The sequence below is a fragment of the Felis catus genome, chromosome B4 (genome assembly GCF_018350175.1).
Source record: "Felis catus isolate Fca126 chromosome B4, F.catus_Fca126_mat1.0, whole genome shotgun sequence".
NCBI classification, from domain to species: domain Eukaryota; kingdom Metazoa; phylum Chordata; class Mammalia; order Carnivora; family Felidae; genus Felis; species Felis catus.
In genome coordinates, this window is record NC_058374.1 from 139,370,001 (window position 1) to 139,391,666 (window position 21,666).

Here is a 21,666-nt window from a genome sequence, read left to right on the forward strand (position 1 = left end):
GAACAGTTTTAGCCTTACAGGAAAGTTGAGCAGACAGCACAGAGTTTCCATATATCTCTCCTCCATTTTTTCCGTTTTTATTATCTTGCATTAGGGGATACATTTGTCACAATTGATGAACCATTTTCCATGTAGTATCGTTAACTGAAGCCCATGGTTTACACAAAGCTTCACTCTATACTGTCCGTTCCATGGGTTTTGGCAGATGTATGATGTCATGAAGCCACTGCTACGGACTCATGGAGACTGGCTCCCCTGCCCTAAAAACCCTCTGTGCTTCTCCAGTTCCCAATCCCTGGCAATAACTGATTTGTTTTTGTTTTTTTTTTTGTTTTTTGTTTTTTGTTTTTTTGTTTTTAAAGATTTTTTTTAACGTTTATTTATTTTTGAGACAGAGAGAGACAGAGCATGAACGGGGGAGGGGCAGAGAGAGAGGGAGACACAGAACCAGAAGCAGGCTCCAGGCTCTGAGCCATCAGCCCAGAGCCTGACGCGGGGCTCAAACTCACGGACCACGAGATTGTGACCTGGCTGAAGTCGGACGCTTAACCGACTGAGCCACCCAGGCGCCCCTGTTTTTGTTTTTTAACTGTCGGTATAGTTTGCCTTTTACAGAATGTCCCATCGTTGGAATTATGCAGTATGCAGCCTTGTCAGATTGGTTTATTTCTTGTCTTATTGCATTAGCTAGTACTTCTAGTACAGTGTGTTAATAGGAGTGTGGTGAGAGGCAACACACTCACTCAGCCCTAATCGTAGGGCAAGCATCCAGTTTCTCAACATTAAGTATGAATCAGACATCAGTTTTTTGCAGACGTTGTCGATCAAGTTGAGAAAATGCCTTTCTACGCCGAGGCCGTCAAGAGTTTTTATCATCAGTGATATTTTGAATTTTGTCAGAAGCATCTTCTGTACTTATTGGTGTGACCATGTGATCTTTCTGCTTTAGCCACTTGATGTGATGGTGTGCACTAATCGAATGTGTATCTGGAATGAGTCCTACTTGATGGATGGAGGCTTAGAGTTCTTTTTGCACATGGTTAGACTCCATTTGCTAATATTTTGATGACGATTTTTGCATCTTTGTTCATGATGAGTATTGGTGTGTAGCCTTCCTTTTTTTGCAGTGCCTTTACCTGGTTTTAGCGTTAGCGCAAAGGTAGCCTCAAGGAGTGATTTAGGAAATTGTCCTTCTGCTCCTATTTTCTGGAAGAAGTTGGAGGGGGATGGTATTATTCCTTGATAATATGTTTGGTAGAATTCACCGATGAAACCATGGGTGTCTGGTGCTTTCTTTTTGGAATGTTTTAAATTATTGGTTCAACTTATTTAATAGATTTAGATTCAGATGGTGTGTTTTCCTTTGTGTCAGTTTAGGTTGTTGTTTTCCTTCAAGGAATTGGTCCATTTCACCTGTGTTATCACCTTGGTGGGTGTAGAGTTATTCATAATATTACTTTACTATCCTGGCATGTCCATGGATCAATAGTTATGACTCCTTTTGTTATTGATGTTAGTAATTTGTATCTTGTCTTTTTCACTTTGTTAGTCTGGCCAAAGGTTTATCAACTTTAATGATCTTTTCAGAGAACCAGCTTTTGATTTCATTGACTTTTTCGATTGATTTCCTATTTCCGATGTCAGCAATATCTGCTCTAAATTTTATTTTTTATTTTCTTTTTCTTGCTGTAGGTTTATGTTGCCCTTCATTCTTTAGCTGCCTTAGGTGGAAGTGTCATTCTTGAGTTTAGATTTTTCTACTTTTTTAAAATACACACATCCAAAAATTCCCCTCAAAGTAAGCACCGCTGTTATTGTCTCCCACACATTTTGATAAGTTGTATTGTTATTTTCATTTGGTTCAAAATATTTTTAAATTTCTCTTGAGACTTCTTCTATGAAGATGACCCAGGCATGCATGACATAAAAGTTACTTAATCTCGATGTAAAAAAAAAAAAAAAAAAAGAGCGCCTGGGTGGCTCAATTGGTTGAGCTACCGACTTCGGCTCAGGTCATGATCTCATGGTTCGTGGGTTCGAGCCCCGTGTCGGGCTCTGTGCTGACAGCTCGGAGCCTGGAGCCTGCTTCAGATTCTGTGTCTCCCTCTCTCTCTGCCCCTCCCCCACTTGTGCTCTGTCTCTCTGTCTCTCAAAAATAAATAGATGTAAAAAAAATTAAAAATAAAAAGTTATTTAATCTCCAAATATTTTGAGATTTTTCAGGTCTCTTTCTGTTGTTGGCTTCTTATTTGATTCTATTACACTTGCAAGCATAATTTATATGATTTCCATTCTTTTAAATGTCTTCAGGTATGTCTTATGGCCCAGCATGGGATCTGTCTTGGTGAATGCTTCACGTGAGGTTGAACAGAATGTGCATTCTGCTGTTATCGGATGACCTATTCTATAAATGTCAGTTAGATCCAGTTGATTGATGGAGCTGGTCAGTTCAGCCATATCATTACTGACTTCCTGCTTGCTGGATCTTTCCATTACTTGACAGAGGGGTGTTGAAGTGCCCAACTATAACAATTGATTTGTCTTTTCTTGTATCAGTTCTATCTGTTTTTGCTTCACATATTTTGAAGCTTTGTTGTTAGATGCCTCCATGTTAATTGTTATGTCTTTTGGGGATGACCCTTTATCACTATGTAGTTCCCCTTTTTAATCCCTGATATTTTCCTTGCTCTGAAGTCTGCTTTGTCTGAAATTAATATAGTGTCTCCAGTTTTCTTTTGATTAGTGTACATACTGGATCTCTTTTTCCTTCTCTTTACTTATTATTTACCTGTGTCTTTATATTTAAAGTCACTTTCTTATGGATAGCATACAGTTAGCTGGTCTTTTAAAATAGATACCCTGAAAGTCTCTCTCTTTTTTAAAATGCTTATTTGTTTATTTTGAGAGAGAGAGAGAAGGAGAGAGACACAGAGAGAGAGCAGGGGAGGGGAAGAGAGAGAATCCCAAGCAAGTTTCACACTGTCAGTGTAGAGCCCAACGTGGGGCTCGAAGCCACGAACCTTGAGATCATGACCTGAGCTGAAAACAAGAGTTGGACGCTTAATCAGTTGAGCCACCCAGGCGCCCCTGAAAGTTTCTCTTTTAAATTTTTTTAAATGCTTATTTATTTTTGAGAGAGACAGAGCATGATTGGGGGAGGGGCAGAGAGAGAGGAAGACACAGAGTCCGAAGCAGGCTCCAGGCTCCGAGCTGTCAGCACAGAGCCCGACGCGGGGCTCGAACTCACAAGTGGTGAGATCATGACCTGAGCCAAAGTCAGAAGCTCAACCAACTGAGCCACCCGGGCGCCCCTGAAAGTGTCTCTTTTAATTGGTGTATTTGGATCACTTACAGTTTAAGTGATTAGTGATATAGTTGGATTAATATCAACCATGTTAGTAACTACGACGATTAGTCACACTTGTACATTGCCACCTGTCCCCTCTGTCTTTCATTGCTTTCTGTGGTTCTAATTGAGCATTTTGTATGATTCCGTTTTCTCTCCTCTCTTGGTGTGGCAATTATGCTTCTTTTTCACGCTTGGATGTGGTTGCCCTAGAGTTTGTGATATACATTTACAACTAGTCTCAGTCTATTTCTCATAACACTAAACCGCTTCATGGCCAATTCGGGTAACTTTCAACAGAATATTCCCAGCTGTTCCCTCCCATCCTTCATCAAATCATTGTCTTTATTTTACTCATCCTCGTGCAGTGACCACCCAGTATGTTGTTATGATTATTGCTTTGAACAAGTAGGTATTTTCTACTTATTTCTACTTATTATTTCAGAGCTTTTTCTCCTTATTTTGATCAAATGATAACAGCCTGCATCATTTTGTTTCTCTGCAAGGAGCTCCTTTCAGTACTTCGTGCAGGGCAGGTCCACTGTCAGCCAGTTCTCTGGGTTTTCTGTTTGTCTTTGATCTTCCTCATGGTCGAAGGATAATCTCTCTGCGTACAGGATTCCAGGCTCATGTCTCTTCTCTCCACAGTTTAAATATTTCACCCCACTCTCTTCTTGTTTGCGTGGTTTTGTTTTCCCCGAAGAAGACCTCCAGATGGCCAACGGGCACATGAAAAGATGCTCCACATCACTCCTTAGCAGGGGAACGCAAATCAAGTGGAACTCCACTTCTTGGCATTTATCTGTCGAAAAGGAAAACACTAATTCAAGAAGACACGAGCACTGTAGCTGTTGCAGCATTCTAGACAATTGCCAAGAGCTGGAAACCGCTTGAATGGCCATCTCTACACGCACGGGCAAGGAAGATGTCATACGTGTACCCAGGGGAATATCAGTCAGCCCCAAAAAAGGAACGAAATCTTGCCATCTGCCATGCCATGGATGGATCTAGAGGCTGTTGTGCTAAGCGAATCAGTCATAGAGAGAAAGACAAATACCATGCGACTTCACTTATAGGTGGCATCTAAAACACAAACCAAATGAACAAAGAAAACAGAAGCGGACTCATAGATACAGAAAACAAACTGCTGGTTGCCAGACGGGGGTGGGGGATGGACAACACAGGCGAAGGGGATTGAGAAGCACAGTCTTCCAGGTATAAAACAGAGAAGACGTGGGATGTAACGTACAACATAGGGAATAAGCCAATAACCCTGTGACAACTTTCCTGGTGACGGGTGGTGACTACGCTAACTGTGATGCCTAGTTCACAGGGTCTGTAAGCAGTGCCTCACCGTGTTGTACGGCTGCAGTGAAGGTAATGCTGTATGTCGATCATTCTTCAATTAAAAAAGAAAATAAAAAAGGAAGGTAAGTACTGGCCAGGGCTCCATGGTGAGCCTTGAAAACGTGATGCAAAGTGAAAGAAGCCAGGCACAAAAGACGGCACATTTTTGTGATTCTCTGGCGATGTGATGTCCAGGATGGGTGGGTCTATGGAGACAGCGAGTAGGTTAGTGTGTTTGCCAGGGACAAGGGCGGGGTGAGGGAGGGGTGGAGCTGACTGCCAGCAGGTACTGGGTTTCTTCTCGTCACGATGGAAATGTCCTAAAAGGGACTGTGGCAAGGTTGTCCAGTGCCAAATATGCCCCCAATCACGGAATCGTTCCCTTTACCGAGTGAATCGTGTCCCGACGAAGCTGTTCTATGAACAAGAAACGATATGGTTTCCAAATGATGAAGATTTTTGTCCGTTCCTTCCTAATCTATCGTTTACGTTTTGTGAGTTTTCCTTGGCATTTCTTGTTTGTTTGTTTGTTTGTTTTGTTTTCTTGCTTTTCAAGACTTCTAGAACAAGATAAAACAGAAACACTGGAAAACGGTATCCGTGTCTGGTTACTAACTACAACGAAATGGCTTCTCAAGTGGGCTCTCGGTTCCAGAATGTCTTAACTCCCTTCAGGAAATTGCAGCCTTCTCTTCTTTGCTAAGCACTTTCGTCCTGCATGGGTACGAATTTTGTCACATGCTATTTTTGTATTTATTTAGGTGATCGTATGTATGCTTTTTTATTCTGTTATCCTTGTGGATCATAATAATAGGTTTCCTTATGTTGAGATGTTTTAGAAGTCCCGTGAAAACCCCGACTCAGTAATCATGTATTATAGAGTGCTACATGTGAATTGTTGGTACTTTTTTTTTTTTTTGGTATTTGTCTCCATTTTTTTCTTTAAATTTTTTTTTTCAACGTTTATTTTTGGGACAGAGAGAGACAGAGCATGAACGGGGGAAGGGCAGAGAGAGAGGGAGACACAGAATCAGAAACAGGCTCCAGGCTCTGAGCCATCAGCCCAGAGCCCGACGCGGGGCTCGAACTCCCGGACCTCGAGATCGTGACCTGGCTGAAGTCGGACGCTTAACCGACTGCGCCACCCAGGCGCCCCGGTATTTGTCTCCATTTTTGTGTAAGAATGCTTTATAATTTTCTCCCTTTATACTGTCTTGTCCAGCTTGGGTGTCTGAGTTGGATATATTTCTTTTTTTTTTTCAAATAAAGAAAACTACCTATGCTAAGATGAACTTCTTTTTGCACATAACGGTGAGTTTTGGCAAATGCATCGTCATTTAAACCTTGCAGTGAGGACAGAGAAAAGTTGTGATATCCCCCAAGCTCCTTTGTTCTGCTCTGTTGTGATCAGCCCCTCTCCCTCCTTGCACGCCCTGAGCACAGCTGACCTGTTCTCTACCCCTGGTCATTTGCTTTTTTTGGAATGTTGTAGAAATGGGATGATGTGTGTCTTGAGTCGGGCATCGGTCAGTTAACAGAATGTACCTGAGAGTCACCCATTTGTTGGTGTGAATCAAGAAGTCATTGTTTTTTTTTTTTCTTAAAAAATTTTTTTTAATGTTTATTTATTTTTGACAGAGAGAGAGAGAGAGAGAGAGAGAGAGAGAGAGGCAGAGAGAGAAGGAGACACAGAATCTGAAACAGGCTCCAGGCTCTGAGCTGTCAGCACAGAGCCCGACGCGGGGCTCGAGCTCAGGAACCGTGAGATCACGACCTGAGCCAAAGTCGGACGCTTAGCCGACCGGCCCCCTCAGGCGCCCCTATTATTTTTATTTCTGAGTAGTATTCCATCGTGCAGGTAGTGGCTGACTCCGGGAAAGTGGCTTCTCGAATTTGCTGCGAGTTTCCCAGACTCCGGATCTGGTTGGAGAAGCCGCCTTATGTGTTTCTTGATCTGCTCGCTCCTGGGAGGACCTTGGGTTGTTTCCATGTTGGGGCTGTCCTACATACTTACATCCGGATTTCTGTGTGACTGTACATTGTCGTTTCTCGTTACACCAACAGATGAGACTGCTGGGTCATTTGATAACTGTTATTGAACTCTATAAGAAATTGCCTTTTTTATAAGAAGCCACCTCTTTTCCACATCGGTTGTACCACTTTGCATGCCCACCAGCAGTGAAGGAGGAATCTACTAGCTTGGTCTACGTCCCGACCGCCACTTGGTGTTGTTGTGTTGTTGTTGTTTTAGCTGTAGCGACTCTGGCGGGTGTGATGCGGCGTCTGGTGAGGCTCCCATTCACGTTTTCCTGCCGACGATGATGCTGAATGCTTTCCGTGTGCCCAGGGCCATCGAGCTCTCTTCTTTGGTGAAATGTCCGCTCAGTGTTCTGCCTGTTTGTCAGTTGGGGTTTTCTTCTTTCTGAGTCTTCAGGCTCTTGCTGGCATACGGCAGACGCAAGTCTTCTGCGGGACGTGGGCTTTGCAAAGACTGGCTCCACATCTGCGGCCTTGCCTTGGCATTTTTAAAATATTTTTAAAGTTTATTCATCTTATTTTGAGAGAGAGAAGGAGGGAGTGAGCAGGGGAAGGGCGGAGAGAGAGAGAGGCGGGGAGAGAGAATCTCAAGCAGATCCCGCACTGTCAGCACACGGCCCGACGCGGGGCTCAGACTCACCAACAGTGAGACCGTGACCTGAGTTGAAACCGAGGGTCGGACACTTAACCGACTGAGCCGCCCTGGTGCTCAGTCTTTTCATTGGTGCCTTTGCCTTTCCATTCTAACCGTCTCTTGCCCAGAGCAAAAGTTTTTCGTTTTTGCGAAGTCTGATTTACGAATTTTTTTTCTGTTATGGGTCATGCACTTGGAATTGTATCTCAAAATTCTTTGCCCAACCCAAGGTCGCAAAGATTTCCTTCTCTACTTTCCTCGGGAGGTTTTATAGTTGACGTTTTACATTTAACTCGATCATCCGTTTCTAGTTAAATTTTGTAAAAGATGCAAAGTGACATCCAGCGGCCCCCACCCTGGCCGTCTGCCTGTCTGCCTTCTGGCCTGTCTGTCTGTCTCTCCTCTGGCATAGGGATGTACAGGTGTTGGAAAGATTATCCTTCACCCATTGAGTCGCTGTTGCCTGCCTTCTGGACACCAGTCCACCGTATTCCTGTGGGTCTGTTACTGGACTCCGTTCCATCCTAGCAATCAGTGAGAATCTCTCGACTTCGTCCTTTCCGCCCCCGTCCCCCCCACAACCGCTTTGGTTGTGGTTCTTATGCTATTTCAAGTGAATTTCAAATTCTTAGTAGCTTTTATTCGTTTGATACATTCATTTCTTACAAATAACAAAAAAACTCCTAATAACTGTGGATTTGGAAAATTCTACAAGTTCATGGTTTTGATTATTTTTGGTTTCTTCTGTTTTTCTATGTGATATTCCTTTTTAGTCCCTAGTAAAGCTTTTGCCCTAAATTATATTCCCTCTGTCTTGCTACCCACCCTCCTTTTATTTAATATTTTACTTGTTAATATTTTTCCATTCCTTTATTTTCCACTTCTCTGTGTGATTTGCATTTAGTTACATTTCTTGAAATCAGGAATTAGCTGCATTTAAAAATCCAGTGTAATATTTTGGGACTTCTTTTCCATGATTTTACTCCTTCTGCATTTACTATGACCACTAACATATTTAGACTTGTGTCCAGATTATTCCATGGTTGTTTTTCATCATTTTCCTTTCTTTCTCTTTCTTTCTTTCTTTCTTTCTTTCTTTCTTTCTTTCTTTCTTTCTTTCTTTCTTTCTTTCTTTCTTTCTTTCTCCCTTCATTCCTTCCTTTTCCTTCCTCCCTTCCTTCCTCCCTCCCTTCCTTCCTTCCTTCCTTCCTTCCTTCCTTCCTTCCTTCCTTCTCTCACCTTCTATTGATTAGTAGTATTTCCTAAATTTTTCCCCCTTTGTTGGTTTGGAGGTTATATATTGCAATGATAAGACTTTAGTGTTTTTTCTGTACATTTTTACATTGTAAACATTTTGAGTGTGCATTTTCCCGGTGTAACACACGTGCTCGAGTCCAGGGTCTCCGTTCCGGCCGGTCATCCGTGAACCCCTGGAAACTGGTTCTATGCAAACGTGCAGACCAGGTGGTTCCCACTGTTCACTCGAAAGGAAAAAAATTTATTATGCCTTGCACGCCAACCCCAGACTCTCGGCCGATTTCCTGCAGTGTATCTAAAACACAGAACAGGGCCTAAATAAAACAGAAAACCCTGCATCCTGGGGCATGAAGTGTTTGGGCGTCACTTCCAGACCGCCAGCACTCGTTATGTTGCCGACAGGTCACTGCTCTGCAGGAAGTAATATGCCTAGTTTATATGCCATTCTGCAAACATTATGTTTGCCATATAGCACAGCAAATGACACACAGAAATAAACACACTCGTTAGAAAAATGCAGACTAACTTGAGGCAAATCCCTGAGTCTCCAAGAATCCCTGAGGCAAATCTCTGAGGCCGAGAATAAGACGTGTGGCAGGCGGTCATGGGCACAGGGGCCGGGTGGGGAGGCAGACTCAGGAGGCCCGTGACGACTCTCCCTGGGGGCTGCTGCGAGACCCCCGAGGAGGGGGCTGGGCACATCTTCAGCGGGGCTGGTGGACTCTTGTGTAGGGAAGAACTGCAAAACGCAGTCGGGCCTCTGGCCTTGCTGGTTACTTTCATCAGTGTGTTGACATGGGCCTGCAGGAGGCATCAGGCTACTTTCTCCTCCCATCACTTTGCCCTGAAATCCAAGGTGAGTATTTAGCGCCGTCTCCGCATGGCCCTCAGGGAGTCATGCCTTTCTCGGGACAGCAGCCGCCCAGGGGGCTCTCCCCGCCCTGGGCACTTGGTGGGCTTTGAAAACCTTTATGCATGTGCTTCCGACCTTCTGCCATTTGTGTCTGGATCATACTCCTGGAGACTGTTTTGTTTAAAATGCTGAATTGAGCTTCGAGGGGGATAAACATAAAGAGTTCCGTATAAATCACAGCTGAAAACATTGCCTTGAGAGCTATCTTAGGTCCATGACATTGATGTATTAAACCCGAGTAGCGGTTCCCCTGGGAGAGCGCCGTGGGGACGGCTGGCTGCAGGGTGGGGGGCAGGTGCCCGTGTTATTCCCCCCCACCACGTGACGTGGATCGCAGCACACGCGGCCTGCTCACGGGCCTCTCCACGATCACCCTTTCTGTTACTGTTACTGGCGATGTAATTTTGCCTTTAAAACCCCCAAACCTGCTGTCTTGTGTGACGAGTCGAAATTTAGGTCAAGCCATCAATCTGTCTGTGTATCATTAGCGTCTAAGCTCGCCTTTCGCCCTGCTGTGCTGTGAGCTCCCTCGGGGGCCCTTCTCCCCTTGAGAGGTTCTTCTCTGAAGGGTCTTGTCGTGCGAGTCTTTGGTGGCAAATCCTTTTCGTCCTTGCAAGGTTTCACTTTCCCTTCTTCCTGAATAATGGTTTGTCTTGGCACGAGATGTAGATTGGTGATGATTTTCGCCTTTTGGAGACACTGGTCGATTTTCTTCTGATCTCTGTTGTGGTTGATAAACTCACTGTCCGTCTACTTCGTGGTCCTTCGTAAGTATCTGCCTCGTTTCTCTGCTAGCTTGGAAGATTCTCTTTTTATCTCGCTGCTGTGGGGTTTTGTGGCCGCGTGGCCGCATGTGGACGGCTGTCTGTTTATCCGGCTTTGTACTTACACTGAAAGTTTGAAGTGAGGACCCCTGTCTTTTCCCTAAATCTGTCTCTCTTCTCCTTCTGAAATGGTGAGCAGACAGCTGTGAGATCACCGCTGACTGTGTGTGTGTGTGTGTGTAGGTGTGTACAGGAACATACCTCGGCCAACCTCGGATACCGCCGACGGAAGGAGAACCACTCTTTTTCACGTGCCTGTAAGGCACACGCCACGGGTGAGGAGTCTGATCGGAGACCTCCAGCTAAGGCTGGGACCCCAAAGGGTTGTAGGAGGAAGTGATGAATGAACCCACGAGACAGAAAACACGCCCCTGAGATTTCAAAGCCCACGGGTGTATGCGCTCAGTTTACAGTTTGGATTCGGGTCTTGACCACAGATTTTAACTCCCAGTGGTGGTGGGTCGGTAGTACTTTTAGGAGCCTGGTGGAGCCAATGCCAGTTCCCTCTGGGAGGCGTCTCCAATCTAGACTCAGTGTGGTTGTAGGTGACCTTCAGCTGTAACACATATTCCTATTTCAGACGTGTCCAAGTGTGAAAAAGTGCGTGTGGAACCGGTAACATGCGGTGTGTGCGTGTGCGTGCATGTGTGTGCGTGCCCATATCTGCCCATCTGTGTAAATCGTTTGCCTGTCTGAGCCGTAGTCCAGCTGAGTTCCTCAACACTCTCTCCAACTCACTAATTCTCCCTTTAACCCTCTTCTGCCTAAAATGTGTTCTTCTTAACCACATGTTTTATTTCAAGAACTTTCTAATTTTTAAAAACTAAAAAAAAATTATTTTGAGAGAGAAAGAGAGAGAGGAGAGAGCAAGGGTGTGAGCGGGGTATGTGCAGAGAGAGAGAGAGAGAGGGAGAGAGGGTTCCAAGCAGGAGCCACGCTGTCAGCACAGAGCCTGGACTTGGGGCTTGAACCCCCAACCCTGGGATCATGACCTGAGCCAAAATCAAGAGTTGGACACTCAGCCCACTGAGCCATCCAGGCGCCCTTTGCTTTCCTAACTTTTAAAAAATAAACGTTGACCATTATTGCCCGTTTTGTTTGTCTGTAGTTTCTGGTGCTTTTCAAAGTATATTCTCTCTCAGTCGCCTCTGTTACTTCTTCAGGCTTCCTGAACATAATTATTTCAGTCTCAGACAAATTGTCCCACGCAACGAGTTTCATCTGGAGTCGGTTCATCTTCTCGTTGTTGGATTTGTTCTCTATCTTCCTGGGGCGTCAGAACATCCTGTGCTGTGGGTGAGGAGTTTGGGCTTCTCTTCCCCACCCCGTTTTTCTTCTTTTCATTTTCAGCTGCCCTCGGTGGTCCCCGGGGCTGCGCATCCCACGCCCGGTCCCGCGTGGCTCTGTCCGTGGAACGGCACGTGGATTTCTCTGCTTCTTCTTGTTGCCCAGACGTGGCTCCTGGTTGGGCACACCGGTCCCCCTTCTCTGTGTCTCTTCGCTCATCTACTCATACAGTTTCGAGCACCTGCTACGTACCAAGCTCTGTCCTATCTTCCTTCTTTAGTGAAATGGACCACATCTTGTTATTTATTTGACATCAAGTAGTTTTATGAGTTCTGTTTTCGTTTATGAGAAAGCTAGTGGAGTAGCGTGCATCCCTCTGAAGAACCCTTCTCGCCCCTCTGGTCCCTGAGGGAACACTGCTTTCTGTAAGTCGCTGTCCTTCTATAATCATTCAGTGCCTCATTCTTGTTCAGCACCTCACAGCCTCAAAATGCTTTCTTATTTGTCGCCTCCGTTGTCACTTCTGCCAGGCACAGTGCCGACATTCGTCCTGTTTTACGACGGGTAACCGGAGGCTCAGCGAGGTCAGGGTGTCCCAGGGCCACCCCGCCAGCACCGAGCAGAGCAGAACCACACCTCGGATCATCTCATGATTCAAACCCCTGCATCAGGCTCTTCAGATGGGACTTGGAATGTTGCCTGGGCAGAAGCCGCATCTTCTCTCCTGCTGTCCCTCGCTGGACCCAGAACACGCCTGCGTGTGATGCATTCGCCTAAGTGGGATGTGGAGCGCTAACGTTGGGCGTCTCGGGCACTGGCTGTGGTTGGACCCATCCCGCAGGGCTCTGGACCCTGGCCCTGCGGGAGAACAGGTGCCTACAGAAGTGGGTGGGGAGGAATGGGCCGCTGCCAGGCCCTCATTATCGATGATGGAGGTTTTATGCCCCAGCCAGAGTAATGGGGCTTCAAGGACCTCTTACATGTTCACGTTTGAAAAATCAGCAGGCATCGATCCCCATTACCGAGATGACTGAAGGCAGAGGTGGTGTTTATTTGGGGTTGTGCTCCTCGCACGATAGCACTTAGATCGCGGGATTTTCTGTAATTACTTAAAAATGACAATGCGTATTGAGTTAGCGATAAATCAGAGACCCTTTAAATAATGTCGTCAAGGATCGAGGAGCGTGAATTCTTTGGGTTTCGTCCTAGCTGAGGAGCCATTGCTTCAAGGGGCACAGTGTGTGCCATCTACCCCGGGCTCTGACCTCAGCCTGTGGTGCCCTGTCGTCTTGACCTGGCTGATGTGGGCGCAGTGGACAAGCACCGGCCAGAGCCGGGAGCACGGAGGGTGCCGGGGGCAGAGAGGAGGCAGGGCTGGTGCCGAGCGACGTCCCCGACCCTGGGTGGCAGCAGGTGAGGGACAAGGAGTTCCACTAGGTGACCCGGGTCGTGAAGGCTCCAGCCACCTGAGCCTCCTGCCTGGGGCCCAGGATCGCCCCTCCCTTCTCACGCCTGCTCAGGCTGCTGGTTCGCTTGGGGTGACCCGCACAGTCTGCCAGGAGTGGGGGCCCTGCTCTAACAAGGATCCAGGTTCACCACCGCTCGGCAGGGCACCGCGTGGGTTCCAGACAGAGCCCCTTTGGGGCTGAGGGCTCCTTGCTGAATGGGTCTGATTCCAGGGGATGGCGGGGAAGGAGGAGGGAAGAGAGGAGAGCTCCGCAGGCCGCCTCTTTAACGGCAGTGATTAAAATCATTTGCCCGTAGGGAACAGAAGTGGTAGGAAGTAGGCGCTGGTTATGGGGGTTCCCGAGCGTGTCATGTGACCTGGGGCTGGGACGTGGACGGGACCTGTTTGGGAACTGGCCTGGATCAGATTGGAAGAAATGTCCAGAGTCTCTCGGCACCTTCTTCTGGCTCTTCCTGTGCCACCGCTGTGCACCCCTGTCCCTGTGGCCTCCTGTGGCTCCTCACCCTGATGGCACAAGTCCCCATGGAAGACACGAATTACCCTTGGGCTCAATCCCATATTCCTGGGAATGGGTCAGGGGCCCACCCCCCCGTCCGATCAGGACAGTGTTGCGTTTACAAAAGGACTGGCTTTGTCCCGTTGCTGTGGACCGGTCATCTAAGGGGGGTCCTCGGGAGCTGGCACACATTTTCAAGGGTGCCACCTCACTGCATTACCCAGAGTCCGTAAGGTGGCCTTCGTATGAGTGTTGCCAGCGGCGGCCAGAGAACTAATTGCCATTCCCAAGGTGAGACGGTAACGCCCCAGCAGGATTTGAACCCACAGCTCCTGGATCCAAGGAGCATGAACCACGTGTCACGGCTCTCCGCCTCCCACCGTGCTGCCCTGTGTTCTAACTGGGGGACTTGGTGCATGCAAAGGGCCCGGGGCAGGCAGGCAGGCACCGCAGGCCGGGCTGGGCATCCCCAGGGTGGCTCTACAGAGCGCTTCACCTGCAGGCTGGTTAGGTAGGCACGGCCCTCTGTGCTGCAGGTGGGGCCATGGGAGTCCATAAGACAGGCCCATCAGCAGAGATGCTCCGCACAGGGGTCGGGACGGACGGGGGATGTGAGTGCCCACGCGGCCCAGACCGGAGAATGAGGTAGAAAATGCAGGCGGGCATCCGGGGTGAGAAAGGGCATAAAACTCAGTAACGAGCAAGGTAGGGATTTGTTTGTTCATTTGTTTGCTTATAAACCAAAGAGCCCAGATTGGCTTCCTCTGTCCATCCTCCTGATGAAGCCGCTGGGCTGCTTGCCACAGAAATGCTCCCAGGACTCAGATTTCTCACCCCAAAGAATTGAAGACCGAGTGTGCAAGAAGCCAAGAACATTCACATCCCCTCAGTCCCCCAGACGAGTGTTTTCCTTTCCCTGCCGTGACGCCCGGTGTCCGGGAGACGCGTGGCACTTACACGCACTTACACACAGCTGTCCACTTCCCTCGAGGCACCTGGGCTCCCATAGGCGTGGCAAAGAGCGCTATTAAAAGGGAGCAACTACAGGAAGGTTTAATGGCCCTAAAAATCAAGGTTAATTCTCTCTTTTTGAAGTAACTTGGCTAGATATATATATTTTGCCTCCAGGGTTCAATTTTCTGAGCTCCTCAAGACTTTTTTTTTTTTTTTTAAGAGAAAGAGTGAGCAGGGGAGAGGGACGGGGAAGGGAGGCGAGAGAGAGAGAAAGGGAGAGAGAGAACGTTAAGCAGATTCCATGCCCAGCATGGAGCCTGACACGGGCTCAGTCCCATAACCCTGGGATCATGACCTGAGCCGAAATCAGGAGTCAGACGCTCAACTGCCTGAGCCACCCGGGTGCCCCTCCTCTCTATCCTTCAAGTATTAAAATGACTCTGATTTTGAATCAAGCTCGTTGGTCTTGAAAAGAAAATAACCGTGTGCCACACGGAGAACGAATCCCGTCTGGGACTAAGTGTGAGGACGTCTTTCTCAAGGCGACCCCTTCGTTTCTCCTGGCAACGAGGCCCTATCTCCCCTCACGGCTCACCCTGCGCGCATGGAGTCAGAAAGACCAGGTTCCGGAGGGGAGCTCTGTCTGGCACCGTGTGTTCTTTGGCGAATGACTTTGCATTCTGGATCTTGGTTTTCTCATCATGCGATACAAAAAGGCCTATATTCAGGTCCGCATCAGAGGGTGGTTGGGATGAAATGAAATTTCATTTTGCGCATTTTGGGGAATCCTCTATAAATGTCCTCTCTTTACTAATGACGCTAATAATTACCGTCGCTACTCAGTGCTCTCTCAACCATCTATTGGGAACCTACTGTGTGCACGCTCCTGCTCCAGCAGCTGGAGGAAGGAATGGGGTTGAAATCGTCTACTTGCAAAATTTATGGTGTTTTTCGTGCAGGCTTGTGCTCCCGGAAACAAAATCACTACTCAGTACCTGGGACATTGCAATAATACATTTTAATGAAAACTTAATTAATTCGAAATGATTGCTTTGTTGTAAGTAGAAGGAGAGAAAAATCATTAAAAATTGGCAAATGGGAGAAAAAAATGCTGTTATATAAGCACATAGGAGAGACATATAGAGGTAATGAATATTTCTAAAATAAGAAAATGTTAACACTTTGTAAAGTTATTTCCTTAATTTGGAGGGCTGTTTCAACTTGTTCCCCAATAAAAATGAAAGAATTGAGTTTTGCGGTTTGTGCAGATGAACGGGGAAATCTATGTAGGCTTTCTCCCCCCTTTTAAAACCGTTTTCCAGTGGGGCTTAGAGATGTGGGTTCATGCGGGGCTTCAAGTGTTTGTTGAGTTGGTTTGGTTCCTGTGGGAAAACACAGATCTCAGGACCAGAAGATGCGCTAAGTCGCCTCTGAGTCCCAGGCGCATTACTAACCGGGTCATTGTTCAGACGTCGTAGGGGCCTCTTGGTTGATGTCTGGGTCCCGTGTGCGCTGCCCAGAGGGGCGCCTCGGTGAGCGAAAGAGGCAGGCCATGGGGTCAGAGGTGATGAGCTCTGCCGGTTGAAAGTCCCTCGTCCTGAGCGGGTCCCGGGCCCCATGGGAGCCTCGGCCCTCCCGTGTCTAAAACAGGATTGTCCAAACCCAGCAGCTCTGCCTCTACGGCCCACGCCCGGTCCTTCCACTGTGTGGATCTGCCACGTTTGTGGGGGGGGGGGGGATGAATGACTTTTGAAGGTCACGGGGTCTGACCCATCTGCCAGTTTTCCTGTGACTGGTCCTGCATCATGGGTCGTGACTGATTCTAAATCATTCCCATTCATCTGGCTTCTGTTGGGTCCAGAGCTGTGCTGGTCCATGTTTTTTTTTAAAAAAATTTTTTTTTCAACGTTTATTTATTTTTGGGACAGAGAGAGACAGAGCATGAACGGGGGAGGGGCAGAGAGAGAGGGAGACACAGAGTCGGAAGCCGTCAGCCCAGAGCCCGACGCGGGGCTCGAACTCACGGACCGCGAGATCGTGACCTGGCTGAAGTCGGACGCTCAACCAACTGCGCCACCCAGGCGCCCCATGTGCTGGTCCATGTTTAACAAGCCAGTCTATTGGGGGGGGGGGGAAGGAAAGGCTTGATGTATGGCGTTTGCCCGTTTCTGCGGTATAAGTGCCCCCACCCTGGCGGACTGCAAGCCACCCGCCTGATGTCATGGGATGCTGAGGAGCAAGGAGGTGCCCCAGTCCACCACCGGTCGGGTGTCTCCGGGGGAAGGGAACTCACTCACTGCTGGCTGAGCGTGTGATTGGGCCAGAGAATGTCCAATGCATGATGTGAGCCGGGCTCTGTGCTCACTGTTGTACCTACACAGTCTCGTGCCAACATCAGCACGGTCCTGGGATTCGGTTCCTTGGCACAGATTGTTGTGTGACCTGCCCGAGGTCGTGCGGCCGGGAGGAGGCGGACTTCAGTCAGGATGGCCGACTTCAGGGCGCGGGCTTTTCTGGAAAGAGGCCACCGCAGATCTCAGCCTGGGTGTTTTCTGTTCCTGGTAATTTTTCTAGCCCGCAGAAAAGTGCCTTGAAACATTAAGCACGTCCTGTTACGTTTGGTTCTTTATTTTGAAGTCAATTTATCAAATTTCCCGATGATTATTGTGCAGCTCGCAGATTAGTAAACATATTTGTAAACACTCTTTGATGGTGTTTTCTTCACTCTAAGAACTGCAGATATGTGCTGTTTATGTTTTCTTTCTGCTTTGGGGTTGGTCCCATTAACAGGCGAGAGTGCAGACATATGGGTCTTAAATAAAAAAAAAAGGGACTTTCTAACAGCTTTTCTGTGATTAGGGGAAGAAACAGCCCTAAGTGAAGGGAGCTATTTGGAGCAGAGAGGTTTTTAATTAGGGCGATATTCCAGCGCTGAGTGACAGAGCGGTTCTTGATTAACAGAAGCCAGGATAGCTTTCCCTTGGAAGGGCATTGACACACACCAGCACGCCAAGCCGATTTTTCATGGAATTAAGCCCTTCACCCAAACTGGCGGAGGCATGAAGCATTTGTCCAACTGAGCACGGTACAAAGTGGTTTGGAACACGAGCAGTCATCTGGAGAATCAGGCCACGTGCGTTGCCAAACCGGGCCATTTGTCGTCATCAGCGGCAGCGGTAGGTATCTAGGAGGGTCTGAGTCTGTGGGTTACGCTCCTCAGCCCCGCACAGACTGACCCCGAGGAGACGGCCATCTCATGTCCCCAGGCCAGGTTTGAGATCAACCCAGCCTCCGGAAACACAGATCTGCAGAGACATCCCTTCAGGTGGAACCCGCCGTCTCCTGGCCCGCAAAATGTCGCGGAAAGGGCATCTCCAATAAGCAGTGACATGGTTGTTTTCATAAAAGCAAGAGCCATTCGTTAAAAGGATTCAAGTGATGTATAAGGAAGCAAGCAACAAATGGCCTGAAATCCTACCGCTCATAAATAATCACACAGTTGGCGGCTTCCCCGGTTACAGACGGCCCCACACACGGCGGCGTAAACCCACGACCATCTGGTTGTGCTCACAGATTCTGTGGGTCAGGGACTTGGACCGGGGGTATGTGTCTCTCCCCTGTGACGTCTGGGTTCCCTCGCTTGGGAAGACCCTGTCGCCTGGCGGTGGCTTGATGGGCTAGACGCCGGAATCTTCTGGAGGTGACTTCGCTGGGCTGTGCGGCGCCTGGGCGGTGGGTGAGGCCTCAGCAGAGACCGCCTGCCACATCACCTGCCCGTGGGGCTGAGTTACTGTGGTCGTCCTTCAAAAGCACACTCTGCCCCAAGTGACCCTCTTCCCAGACAGCCCTTTAGGCACGTATACGGGCGACTGATAGAGAGCAGCATCTACAACGGACGGAGAATCTGCAGATTTACCGATGAAAACACTTTTGTAAGAATGGAAGTATCTCGGGGCGCCTGGGTGGCGCAGTCGGTTGAGCATCCGACTTCAGCCAGGTCACGATCTCGCGGTCCGCGAGTTCGAGCCCCGCGTCGGGCTCTGGGCTGATGGCTCAGAGCCTGGAGCCTGTTTCCGATTCTGTATCTCCCTCTCTCTCTGCCCCTCCCCCGTTCATGCTCTGTCTCTCTCTGTCCCAAAAATAAATAAAAACGTTGAAAAAAAAATTAAAAAAAAAAAAAGAATGGAAGTATCTCATCGTGCTTTTGAAAGTACAAATTAATAAATTCAGCTGCACAGAAGAAAAAGAAAGTGATGTAAAATGCAAAGACCTTTAACTCCAGTGTTTGAAGGGCCAGGCATATTCTCTCCTAAATGATCTAAGAAGAAGGAAATAAATTACAAAACCACTGAAAGCGTAGAGTCATTATTTTTTTTAAATACTTCCCCCCGCCCCCCAACTTCAGACAGTGAGGACTGACTCCCGTGAGGAGACGCGGCGATTCTGGCTTTTATCCGCTCCTCCTGCCCCGACCCCTGCCAAGCTCTGTTGCTTACATTGCTTTTCCTGTGGTGGTTTGTGATGCTGACATTCTAGGGCAACCAGTCCCTCCTCAAAGAGTTTAAAAGTCTTAGCTCTATGTTAATATGGATTCAGAGCCTGGTTGTTTCATGGGTGCATGGATGCATGCGTGTATGTATATAGGTATACGTGTATGTATATGTTTGTATGCATGTGCACATATATGTATACATGTCTGCATGCACCTGTTGTGGTTTCTTTGTCTAGTATTTTTCTTTTTTGCTTCATCTCTTGGTAGGATGCATTTTTTGCAAGATTTTTATCAAGAAGAGCACATAGGTGTTTTAGTTCTCAAATTCTTTTCTTTTTAATGTTTATTTGTTTTGAGAGACAGAGAGAGCATACACGTATGAGTGGGGAAGGGACAGAGAGAGTGAGAGAATCGTAAGCAGGCTGCACGCTATCAGCATAGAGCCCGACACAGGGCTGAAACTCACGACCATAAGATCGTGACCTGAGCCAAAATCAAGAGTTGGACACTTAACCGACCGAGCCACCCAGACACCCCATTTGTTCTCAAATTCTTTAATGTTGGAACGTGTGCGTGTTGCTGGAGCCGTCACCCTCTGTCGGGGCGGGCCACCTGGGTACACCAGCTCTGTCGGGAGCTTGCAGAGCCCTCAGTTGTGGGGAGTAGCCGTGAAGCATTCTGGGGCCGGCGCACTTTGTGGGGGCCCACTTGCCTGCCTTCTCTCCAGGCTGCGCTGTGAGGACGGTGGTGCTTTCAAACGGGGCCCTGTGGCCTGAGCCCACGGGGGCAGTGAAGGGGCGGTCGCTGCCTGGAGGGCTGGCCTTGGGTTCCCTCCTGTGTGGGGGCTTCAGCTCCATGTGTCCTTGGCCCGGCCCTCCTGGCCGAGAGCTGCTGTCCAAGGTGCTCACTCTTACTCTCTCCCGTCCGTCCTAGCTGCCACTCTTGACGCCGGGTGTGGAGAGGACAGGCTGGAGGGGTCGGGAGCTGAGAGCCAAGCTGCAGCCATCGGGCAGTCTGTCCCCTGCTGGCAAAGGACAAGCCCCACATCCGATCGTGTGGCATCTGGGACCGTGGCCACCAGCTCTGCCGCGTGTGACATTGTGGATGGCATGGTCTCCGTGGGTTCCTCAGGGTGGTGTAGACGCCGAGGCAGGGCAGGATTTAGAGGCTCAACATCCTCTTTAACATGGCCTTGGGGTGGATCAAAAGTTCACCTTCCTGCTTCTGTGTGGCCCGGTTCCCCCCTCTGTGTGACGGAGATCTTTGTAATCCCCACCTCGAAGGGCGACAGTGGGCGTGAGTGGGCGGTCACGTGTGGGATGCTCACGTAGGGCCTGGTGCAGAGGAAGGCTTAGACCCCCACCCCAGGGCGGCTTCTGTGCCTCACTTGGTGGCTTCCCATCAAGGCCTGGCTCTTCTGCTGGGTTCACAGAGAGAACAGATGTTCACGATGCACGACTCCGTCCCGTGATCGGCCACTCTGGCCTTATTGCTATTTTAAATGATTTTTACTAAGTGTCTCTAACCAGTTACGCATAAAATAATGGAAGGAAAAGGATTCTCATTAAAGAGGAGTTTATTTGGGTTGTAAAGGCAGGGTCTGCTAATTGCACCCTGGATGACACAGAACGAGGCTGTTGGTGAGCACTGATGGGCCATGGGTTGCGCTCTGGCCGCATCTAAGGCTGGCCACCGGGCTGCCCCAGCACGGGCTTTGAGGGGGGACACCGGGGGCCCTGTCTGCTTGCTCTAGAAGCAGCCCCCGGCGTGGCTGAGTACCAGGGAAAGCCCAGACCCGGGATGGGGGAGCCTGGGGCTTGGGGGGCGGGCATGGCTGCCCGAGGCACCTCCCCTGTCCAGGGCGTGGGGCCCAGGGATCGTCCCGGCTGAAGTCTGAGCAGCCCCGTGGGATGGTCATGACCCTGGTTTCTCTCTGGAGGCAGTGAAGCCGGGGTCTCCTGAAGGAAGGCCTCCCAAGTAAGGCGGGTCGGGGGCCGGGCTCAGTTCTTCACACGGTCACACCCTTCATCCGTAAGGTCAGGGAGGAATCTCTCTCTCAGGGGGCCGAGCCTAGAGCTTGCTTGCAGTAGGCACTTAATAAAACGGTCCTTTGCTGTCATCAGTAGTAACGCGTCCCTGTCCTTCATCCAACAGGTGAGTTCCGAGCTTGCCCTAGGTGCCGGCTGTTGCTTACTTCAGGGGAAGTCCCTGCCCTGTGTCCTCAGAGGCCACGACAGTCACGTAATGACAGGTAAATGGCCAGATCACGTCATGTCATTGTAAGGACGCTAGTGATCTGGGTGAGGGGACAGATGGCAGTTTCAAAGGGGTCTCCGAGGAGAAGGCACTTAAACCGAGACCCAGAGAATCTGGGGGGGGGGCACCTGTCCCCTTGGCCCTCTGCCTGGGTCACCCGGCTGCCTGGCCACCAGCGAAGGCCTTCCGAGCCCCCTGCCCCTGCAGCCCCTCTGGCCCGGTGCCCAGGCTCTGCCGGGAATCTGTGACTCATCTTAGGACAGAGGGACTTGTTCTGCTCGGGTGGCTTGAAACTTCGCTTTGTGCTGGGGCAGGACCCCTGCCAAGTGGTTCCTCGGGGCTCCTCCAGCAGGTG

At 49.0% G+C, this 21,666-nt stretch overlaps 1 long non-coding RNA gene across 1 annotated transcript in view; it reads left to right on the forward strand.

Moving 5' to 3' along the window:
- Positions 1-21,306, forward strand: part of LOC123386777 — a 34,171-nt gene extending 12,865 nt beyond the window's left edge. Inside the window, exon 3 of the long non-coding RNA XR_006601202.1 lies at positions 21,210-21,306. This is a non-coding gene — a long non-coding RNA (uncharacterized LOC123386777). The remainder of the gene's footprint in view (positions 1-21,209) is intronic.
- Positions 21,307-21,666: the final 360 nt, after the last annotated feature.